Here is an 11,428-nt window from a genome sequence, read left to right as displayed (position 1 = left end):
AAACACACTTGTTGCGAAGACAGCGAGTTATTTTCTCCGTTTGCATTGGGCTACGCACTTTGCATTTTCTTGCTTTCAATGAGTGGAAGAACTCGGTCCAGCTCTGTACACGGTGGGCCAAATAGACTAATAGTGGCCCAGATGGAGCCAGTTGTCTTAGATAGAGATGGCAATTCTCAGGGCAATGGGATATATTGTGACTGTGCTAAAGTGAATGTGTTTCCTAAACCAGACTTGTGAAAGGTACCTAATAATGGCTGGGGCCTGCTCCAGCATATGAAAATGATTCATTACAAATTGAGAAGCTCCTTGGAAAGCCAAATCAAGTCACGTGCCCTTCCCTAAGTCTGCAATATAAATTGGTGCATTCCTTACTTTTTGGCAGCTTCCAGGCAAGAAGAAGTGCCAGTAGAAACATATATTAGAAGCAGGGCGTTGTCTCCTGGAATGTATAGCTCGGTCACCATGGAATCTTGTTTTGAAGAAACGGAAAATTCTGTCTTAATTACTGTCCAACGCGCTTCTATGAAGTTGTTGCACTTATATGAAGCAGAGTGCTCTACAATGCATGGAGTCTGAAACCAGTCATGGGAGTAAAAAGGCTGAAATATTCTCTTTAGAAGCATTGGATTCCCGCACTTTGATATTGGTAGAGCCAGCCCTTGAGCTATAGCATTATTTTAGGGAAAGCATGACCCAGCCATAAATGAGGTCCAGTTTCCAGGCAGATGTAATGGTTATTTAGTTTGGTCAGAGGACTGTTCTTGGCTTTATATGGTGGCCAAGATTCTTAACTGATTAGTATTCAATATATAGATTCATATCTCTTGTCCTTTAGTCACTCAATTGTTATTATGGCTTGTGTTTGGAATACTTATCATGATGAAAGATGGCATTTTGCCCTAACTTTGTTAGCACAGTGAAAAATATTTGCTTGCAGTTGACTTACGGTACTGTCAGGTCAGATATGAACATTCAGTTTGGATGAAGACCAGCCCAGACTGGGATTCCAAAAGGGCCCTTGAGCATTTCAAGGACACAGAGTCCCAAACAGCCCCCCACTAGCCCTCTAAATAGTGACTGTCAGTTTTTGGCATCACGCATTTGCTGGAATCCACAGATTGCCAGTCTGGACCTGATGTAGACCCACGCAACTGGGGCCTGGGAGAGAGTACAGGACACTGTGCAGAGAGGCTAGAGAGCCAAAATAATGGATCAAAGGATCAAGCAGTAAATCGTTGTCAAAACAGGCACAAGTCAGGGCGGGCAGCAAGGTTCAAAAGCGGAGATCAAACGAAGGTCAAGAAGATAAAAAGGGCATTGTTCAAAGCAGCAAAGGCCACAATTATAAGGTAACTTGATAACCAGGCATTTAGTGCATGTTATTGAAGGCAGAAGTGGGAAGGGGGCGCACACAGCCACATAATGATGCCAACTATAGGATTAGAGTGCTTCCGATTTTGCACATGCTCATGAGGACACAAGTGCTGGTATAGATTCTTACATGTCCATACACATAGCAGAAAGGTCTCTCTTATCTTAGAGGGGAAAATCTTCTGGTTTTTGAACTTACACAGAAAAAACAAACTATTTCTGCTTTAATCCCTGCTGACAAACACACTTCAGAAACCAAAACTACAACATCTTCATACGCCTGTTCCTCATCTGAGATGAGTAGTGTAGTGTGGGTGCTATAAACTGCATTACCAGCTACAGTTTCCTTTTATCCAGGGCCAATAGCTAGGGCCTTATGATAAAAGGTGGTAGTCTCCAGGGACTTTGTGAGGAGGAGTAATAGTTTCATTCAAACTGTAAATTCAGCTGCCAGCATTGATCCTGCGTGTATTTCCTTTCATTAGACGCTACATATAAAAGCCTGACGCCTCCTCGGCAAAGCAACAATAATACATCTGAGCGGGTCACAGACTTCAGTAGAAGAATGTAAATGCCTATAACCACTAGGGACGCTTTTTGACTATTCTGAGACACAAAATATGGCAGCTTCTATTCATATGGCCAAAAGTACCCGGACACTCCACCTGTGAAGGTGTATCCTCATTTGGAACACTAACTGCCAAGTTCAAAACTTTATAACTCAATTGATGATTGATCAGGAGTGTGGGTTTTGATGGATGAGCAACTGCACACAAGTCTAACATCACCATACACAATCCCAACTCTTGATTGTAGTAGTGTAAAGGTTACTGGAGCAGTGGAAACCCATCCATAGGAGTGATAAATCTTGTTTGATCATCTGCCCACCTGGCAGGAAAATCATCAATTTGGGGAAAGCCCTTTCCTGTTTTAGCACAATAACGTCCCCCGCACACAAAGGTCCATGCAGAGTTTATTTGCTGAGATGTAAGTGGAAGAGCCTGCACAAGACCCTGACTGATCCCAGCAGAATAGCAGTAGGTTGAGACAATCAACAACCAAATCAGATGCCCAACATTGGTTGGTCCACCAACAATGTTCCAGCATTTAGTGGAAAGCCTTAGAGAAGAGCAGAGGCTGGCATAGAGGAAAAGGAGGATCATCATATTAATACCCTTGGTTTTGAAAAAGAAATGTTGGACTTATACTGTAGGTGTTCAGATTATATTGGCCATATAGTGTTTGTGTAATTATGTTGAGAGGGCAATGTCAGGGCACATAATGAGTTGAACCCTTATAATCTACTGCCTATTTAAGGAAAACATAATTGAAAGTTAAAGCCTTCTGATTCAAACTCGCTCATCTCAACATATTTCCCCCAAAGGGCTTTGTGAAGTTTGAAAGGCAACTACCATGTCTGCCCTACTCAGTGGCATAACTATAGAGGAAGCAGTTGCAGGGGGGGCCTAAGGAAAAGGGGGGCCAGGACTGTGGGGTCTGCTTCCTCTATAGCCAACAAGAACACCCCCCTTCCCTCTCTTACCTGCGGCAGGGGAAGCCAACCGCTTTAGTACGGGGCTGGTAGTGGGCGGAGTCTGGGTGGGAGTTGGCGGAATCCGGGCAGGAAGTGGGCAGATGCTAGAAGTGGGCTGGAGAATGGGGATCGGAGTGTGCTGGGCCCCTCTGAAGAATTTTTTTGCAGGTGGGCCCAGTGCATTCTAGTTATGCCACTGCTCCTACTCTAAAGCCAGCGTTAGGGGCATTAAAACTTTTTTTTATTTTACCAAATGCAGACTTACTCTAGGTACAATGGCCCTTTCTCATTTTTCTCCATATATCACAGGGGTCCCCATCCTTTTTTTACCTGTGAGCCATATCAAAGTTGGAGAGCAATATAAGCATGCAAAAAAGTTTCTGGGGTGCCAAATATGAGCTGTGACTATTGGCATCTCCTATGTGGACTGGCAGCCTTCAGGAGGCTCTGTTTGGCAGTACACATGGTTTTTATGCAACCAAAAACTTGCCTCCAAATCAAGGATTCTAAAAAGAAGCACCTGCTTTTAGACAACTGGGTGCAACATGGATGTTGCTCACGAGCCACTGGTTGGGGATCACTGATATATCCCTAACCTTTTTTTACCCGTGAACCTTGTTTAAATATAAAAAAGTTGGGAAGCAACACAAGCATGAAAAACTTTCCTAGGGGTGCCAAATAAGGGCTGACATTTGTTATTTGATATATGCGGAATGGCAGCCTACAAGGGGCTCTGTTTGGTAGTACACAGGGGTGTTGTGGCTTCAAATCTGGACTCCAAAAATGAGCACCTGATTTGAAGCCACTGAGAGCAGCATCAAAGGCCTTGGTGAGCAACATGTTGTTGGTTGGGGATCACTGGTATAATACAACTCTTACCCCATCTAAGTCCTGATTTGTTAACCATAAGGGTTATACAGCATAGTTGGACTTGGGTGAGTTTTAGAAGTAACCTGATGTAGACCTGCTTCTTGTGCAATTTGTGGATATCTGAAGGCAACAGCAGAGATATAAAATAGTAACATTACTATCTTGCTATCCCATGATTTTTGCACCTATACTTGCTGCTGTGGGAGGCAATATTATGCAGATCCTTGTCTCCCCCCTTGGCTCTGCCCATGTAGAAGATGCTCTGCACAGCAGAAGAAACCTGCACATTATTGCACTTCCAACATAGGCAGGAGCTGGGCTGCTCAAGAAAGTCCTTCACTCCAGGTCCCAGTTCAGAACTTGCAAGACCACTCTATGAACACTTGGTGTCACCACCCAACCCATTTAAAAAGAAAAGAAAATCCCATCAGTTTGGAGCATTTGCTTGGAGCAAGTCAAATCTTCATGTATTATTTAGTTGGGTAGAATAAGGGCAATGGTTAACGCGAGGAGCAGGGTTAAGCGCAGATGGTAAAAGGCAGTACCAGTGCAAGAGCCAGTTATTGTTGGAAGCCCAGTGCCGTGAGCGAATTCTGCCGAGAAAGATTCCAAGTAAGAATGAAAAAGACTTTCCACTCAGAAAGCCTGAAATCTTGCTCCTCCTTTCTGCCTGTGTAGGAACGCCGGCCTGGAATACTGCTCTTATCTGTACTGCTTGCTTTTTGCCAGTTTCTGTACAAATAAATGTTGTTGGATGTGTTGTTTTACATCTCACATATGTTTCTCTGTGTAGTATTTGCTTTATAACTATTTATTAATAACAAAGTGTATTTGGGGGTGTATAATATGTCATAGAATGACATCACTGTGCACTTAAAGGGATACTGTCATGGGAAAAATGTTTTTTTTTTTCAAAATGAATCAGTTAATTGTGCTGCTCCGGCAGAATTCTGCACTGAAATCCATTTCTCAAAAGAGGAAACGGATTTTTTTATATTCAATTTTGAAATCTGACATGGGGCTAGACATTTTGTCAATTTCCCAGCTGCCCCAAGTCATGTAACTTGTTCTCTGATAAACTTCGATTACTCTTTACTGCTGTACTGCAAGTTGGAGTGATATCACCTACTCCCTTTTCCCCCCCAGCAGCCAAACAAAAGAACAATGGGAAGGTAACCAGATAACAGCTCCCTAACACAAGATAACAGCTGCCTGGTAGATCTAAGAACAACACTCAATGGTAAAATCCAGGTCCCACTGAGACACATTCAGTTACATTGAGAAGGAAAAACAGCAGCCTGCCAGAAAGCATTTCTCTCCTAAAGTGCAGGCACAGGTCACATGACTTGGGGCAGCTGGGAAATTGACAAAATGTCTAGCCCCATGTCAGATTTCAAAATTGAATATAAAAAAATCTGTTTGCGCTTTTGAGAAATGGATTTCAGTGCAGAATTCTGCTGGATCAGCACTATTAACTGATTCATTTTGAAAACATTTTTTTTCCCATGACAGTATCCCTTTAAGTTGCTGCTTTTTCTCGAGTATGATAGATAATCATCCATATCTGCACTGAACATTCCATTTGTTATGAGGCCACTTGTGCCCTGTTATAAATCTGCTGGAAAATGTTGCTTTTGGGGTACTTAGAGGCAGTGCTCAGCTAATTATGGAAAGGGAGAGCTTTGCAGGGCAGATTCAGGCCATTATGCACAGAGACTGGCTCACATGAGAACCAGGAGAAACCCAATGGGTGGCAGTGGGGCCCAACAGTGGGAAAATACAGTGCTGTGTGCAGAGCATCACCAGAGGGTAGGTAGTAAGAGCAGGGCCTCATTGTGGTCTGGGCCTCTCATGAAGTACTTGCAAGTTAGGGAATGTATAGGGATGACAGGGGGCATTTGTGTCTCCCCTCCCACCCCCTTACTAATAATATTATTGCTGATTAATACAGTCAGTTTTGTATCAGTTGGAGTAGTGAAGGTTTTGGAACACAGAGACCTGTGGCAATGCAGAAAGAACAGAAGGCAGTGCGCAATTTTTTTTTAAAAAATGGCAAATTATACCCTTTTTTGTATTTTGCACAATGCCTTGTGTTTCATAAATGTCCCCTACTGTTAATGTGAGGATGATACTGAGTAGTGTGTGACAGTAGGTCCACATTAATAGGTGTATGATTTGCTCTAAATCCACAAAACAAATAGAAGTTGTGAGCGCTCAGTTGAACCCACACTGTAGTCTTAACCAGCTGCTATTTTTTTTACAGCTCAGGTTAACTTACACTCTAGAGATGACCAGATGCTAAAAACTAGATACAGACATTATTTGCACATAAGGCATAAGAGGAAAAAACGTCCATAGCCCGTGTATATCCCTTTAGATTGGGGTGTCTTCAATGAGGGGCCTTGCAGATGATACAAATACGTCGTAATAACTTAGCAGGGACCAGGTGATATTCATTGATATCTGGACACCTACCAAATGAGCCAGTAGCTGTGAAGACATATTTCATTTAGAATTACTCAACAGATTTATTTATTTATTTTGTCAAAAATCAAATATTTCCTTTTTTCATCTCTCCATTCATATTCAACAGCAAAAGCAAATAAGCCAATGGCCAGCCCTACTTCTCCTATTCTTCCAAGGCAATATCCACGAGCAGTGCAGAATACAGGAGCAAATATTGAGTACTTTGCACTTTGGGGCTGTATTGTGCATAATATACAGATGGAGGACTGTGCTGGAGAAACCTAGAGGGTTAAGTCCTGTTTGAACTAGTGGTTATAACTTATCAGGCATAGGAAACAAATGTACATTTTCCCCAAAATATGTTTGCCCTTCAAAGGCTCTCCCAACTGTTCTCAACCCTCCCTCTAAATAAAATTTTGTCGCTGGATTCCCGTTGGCGCAAGTATCCGGTGGGCCCCGAGGGGGTGCGGGCCCTGATGTGATCACACCCCCCGCACCCCCATAGTTCCGCCACGGGAAGGACCTTGTTTTTTATGGGTGAAATGTGTTCATGAATTATGTAAAGTAGAATGTGTTAGTTATATGTTTGGAGGATAGCAGTGGATATAGTATGATGGATTTGTGGTGGCGAGCACACATGTTTTAAGCTGGGAGTAAATTCAGGTATGGGACCTGTTATTCAGAATTCTCGGGACCTGGGGTTTTTTCCGGATAACAGATCTTTCCATAATTTGGATCTTCATATCTAGAAAACAATGTAAACATTAAATAAACCCAATAAGCTGGTTTTACTTCCAATAAGGATTATTTATATCTTAGTTTGGATCAAGTACAAGCTACTGTTTTATTGTTTGGATTATTTGGATAAAATGGAGTCTATGGGAGGCAGCCTGTAATTTGGAGCTTTCTGGATAATTGGTTTCCAGATAACGGATCCTATAGCTGTACTGAATTAAGAAAGTGACATTAAGTTTGCCGGGAGCAGTAACACACACACAAAACCATATGGCTTTTGGTCATTACTTCAAGTGATCATGTTACAAGTAGTGATGGGCGAATTTATTCGCCAGCCGTGAATTTGTGGCGAATTTGCGCGTTTCGCCGCCAGCGAATAAATTCGAAAAGCCCGTGAAAATTTCGAAATTTGGACGTCAAAAACAAGACACCGGCGCCGTTTTGCGAATTTTTCGCCGTTTCGCGAATTTTGCGAATTTTTCGGCGAAGCGAAACGTCGCAAATTCGCCCATCACTAGTTACAAGAGACTATTTGTATTTTAAATGGCCACAGGCAGGCTTTAGGTATGTCAATCGTGTCCACATGTGGCAAAGTCAGCAGTGAAAAAACCCACCAATTGCAAGGCAACAATATAACAGATGTGGTTGTGAGGATGTGATATTGCTTGTATCTATTGGGACAGAAGGTAGCAATGCTGATTACTTATCACTGCTTTACAGTAAAAACATTGAAATCACTCAGCCTTTGGTGGAAGAGTCGCTTTGTTATAGATCCAGGAATATCCCAAGCAGCAAATAAACATTAATCTTAATTCAGTTTTACTCTAACTGACTCCATGGCGCATTTTAGGCATTTCTTGTTTACTCACTACTCCTCTGTCTCTTGTATCTCTTTCTTCCTTATATCCCATTATATTTATGTTCTTAGTTTTTCTTTCTACTTCATGACTCCCTATTCCCACATCTAATACAACCGAGCATGAATGCCCCTACATTCTGATCGTTCATTTTCTATATCCCCTGATGAGTTTACTCAGGATAAGAGCAGCCATAGTAGTTAAGGTGTTACTAAAGGTTTCAGTTCCTATAAAAGTAAGATAACTCCCCAATAAGAGTACTCTAGTAAAAATCAGACATATGGTGGGGCTGTGATTCTTTGAAACACATTCATTGGCATATGGGAAGGGAGGAGAGTCATTGAGATTAAAATTAATTTAAGTCAACTGGGCAGGTAGATCAGTGGGTGACTGAAGTCTGACTATAGTAAACCAGGAATAATCTGACGTTTCATTGTTTTTTATATATATAGTTATAGATCATCAATTGTTTTACTGATGGGCTTTTGATTTCTGAGCAAGTCCATCTTTGGTACAGTCGCGGTGGTCTATGGTAATTTAGTAGTAGTTTATAGACACTTTGCATTTAAAGGGGAACTCCACAAAAACATAAATAAGATTTTTGAAAAGTAAACATAATTTCAAGCAACTTTGCAATATACATCATTAAAAAAAATATGCAGACTTTTCATTATTTTAAATGGTTTCTGACAGTTGCTCCCTGCTGAACTCTCTGACTACTTTGCTGAGCTGGCTGACTACTGTTACTTTGTATCAACAGCCAGCTGTCCTTAGCCTGCATCCTCCAAACCCCACAATTCCTTGCACACATGATTTTAATAAGGAAAGGAACATCACAGGGCAATGCATTGTGGGTTATGTAGTTCCTGCATGCTGTCTGTAAGCTGTGGAGAAGTTGTTACAATTTGTAACATCAGTGTTTAGTCCCTCCTTCCCTGCCAGGATTTCAACTGATGCAGAAAGAGAACATCTGTTAAACAGCTGGATTTCAGCATAGAAAATGGCATTTATTCATACTTTTTGAAGAAACAGATAACTGTGATGGGTATATTAGGGGTTTCTGTGTTATGTGGGCCTCTTTATCAAATTTTGGTTAGGAAGCCAGAGTTCCCCTTTAATGTGAATCAAATGGTTAGCTAGATTAGGGGGCCTACTGATGTCTAGGTCCAGTAAGTTTTGAATAAGATAACTTCTAACTGGAAAAGGGCAATAGATTCTTAACTTTTGTGATCATTTTGTGATCTGTTGGGCTATTGGACCCAAGTCCAAGATCTTCTGTTGTTCTTCACAGTTGACAGTATGGAAATTTATGCCCACTAAATAGCAGTTTGTTGGGGGTTTCCTTAAATGAGAAGGATCTAGGGTTTTTTGTTGATAACAAGTTGTCTAATTCTGGGCAGTGTCATTCTGTGGCTACTAAAGCAAATAAAGTTCTGTGTTGCATAAAAAAGGGCATTAACTCAAGGGATGAAAACATAATTATGCCTCTTTATAGGTCCCTGGTAAGGCCTCATCTGGAGTATGCAGTGCAGTTTTGGACTCCAGTCCTTAAGAGGGATATAAATGAGCTGGAGAGAGTACAGAGACTAAGTGCAACTAAATTGGTTAGAGGGACGGAAGACTTAAATTATGAGGGTAGACTGTCAAGGTTGGGGTTGTTTTCTCTGGAAAAAAGGTGCTTGCGAGGGGACATGATTACACTTTACAAGTACATTAGAGGACATTATAGACAAATAGCAGGGGACCTTTTTACCCATAAAGTGGATCACCGTACCAGAGGCCTCCCCTTTAGACTAGAAGAAAAGAACTTTCATTTGAAGCAACGTAGGGGGTTCTTCACAGTCAGGACAGTGAGGTTGTGGAATGCACTGCCGGGTGATGTTGTGATGGCTGATTCAGTTAATGCCTTTAAGAATGGCTTGGATGATTTCTTGGACAGACATAATATCAAAGGCTATTGTGATACTAAGCTCTATAGTTAGTATAGGTATGGGTATATAGAATTTATGTGAAAGTAGGGAGGGGTGTGTGTATGGATGCTGGGTTTTCATTTGGAGGGGTTGAACTTGATGGACTTTGTCTGTTTTAACCCGTTTTAACTATCTAACTAACTATGTAACTATTATGTATTACCCAAAGATCTCTCTAATGCACTACATTTTGACAGGTTCATAGATTAGTCTCCTTTAATTCTTGTTGATAAATTCAGCATTATAAGAAATCTAGCAGTTCCTTTCAGGTTCAGAGGGCAACAGTAGATGATTAACAGATCTGTTTTGCTCCTTGCATAGAATGCTGATTTAGAATCAAGTGAAACATTATTTGCTTTCTCTTGTACAATAACACAAAGACATAACTTGATAAAACAGAGGCTTATGAAAACAAATGCTAAGAAAAGGAGCACATTCTACCTAAATTACGCCATATGACTTCTGGAACAGATTAGCATTTACAGAATCACCAAATTGTTCTAAGCATAAAAGTGACTTGAATGGAGGGATTGCACAAAAGAAAAAACTTTAAAGGAGAAGAACCCAAATTCAACAAAAATATGAATGGAATGACAAATGTATATTAGGGAAGAACAAGTCATTTCCTTATTTACTGTATGATCTTTTATAGATTTTCCTTCAACGTATATGTTGTAAAGACGGCTATACTCTGACCCGCCCTCTGACTGCCTATTAGCCAAATAGATCTTGTGACTATTCACAGTTCTACTGTTTGTTTCAGCTATTGTTTCTGCTACGCAATGTAACTGGAGGAGCCGCAACTTGTTAGCATGTGTATTTTTGAAGGCTCAGATTAGCAGATCTGCTCAGCGCTCCTGCTCCATTGATTTGAATACGATCAGCCTGTATGTGGTCGGCTTCTCATCTTCTTCTTTTTTAGCAATACAGGTATCAGGGAGCTGTATCTGGTGACTTTCCCATTGTTTTGCTGATGGGCTGGTGGTGTGGAAGGGTAATATCACTTGCAGTGCAGCAGTAAAGAATGACTGAAGTTTATCAGAGCACAAGTCACATGGCTAAGGGCACCTGGGAAACTAAGGCTACTGTATGTCTAGCTCCATGTCAGATTTCAACATTAAATATAAAAAAATGCAAGATTTTTCTGGAGGAGCGCTATTTACTTTATTTATTTATTTAGTATAAAACACTTTTCCCATGACAGAATCCCTTTAATGGAAACTGGAACTGCTGTGAAAGAGAAATCAGGCACTTATTTATTTAAACCGGACATAAAATAATAAATAAGATCATTAAAATACCTATTATGCATGTTCTATCATGTTAACATTTAAAGCTTAGCATTAGCTTAGTGTCCCGTTAAGGCTGCATCTTAAATTCACTAGAAAGTAGGCAGCAGCCATATTGGTTACCAGATATGGTTGGGTATATCGCTTCCTGTTCAGGTCTAAAGGTGGCCATAGACGCACAGATACTATTGTACAAAACAAATTTTGATACGATATTCGGTGCGTGTATGGTGGGAAAAGAACCGATATCGGCAGAAGACTTGGATATCATTCGGCTCGTTGATCGGCCTGGACGGAAAATTTTGATCAGGTGCCTTTGAAGGCATCCAAACA

Source organism: Xenopus laevis, chromosome 3S (genome assembly GCF_017654675.1).
Source record: "Xenopus laevis strain J_2021 chromosome 3S, Xenopus_laevis_v10.1, whole genome shotgun sequence".
Taxonomy (NCBI): Eukaryota; Metazoa; Chordata; class Amphibia; order Anura; family Pipidae; genus Xenopus; species Xenopus laevis.
This window is presented reverse-complemented; position numbering follows the sequence as displayed.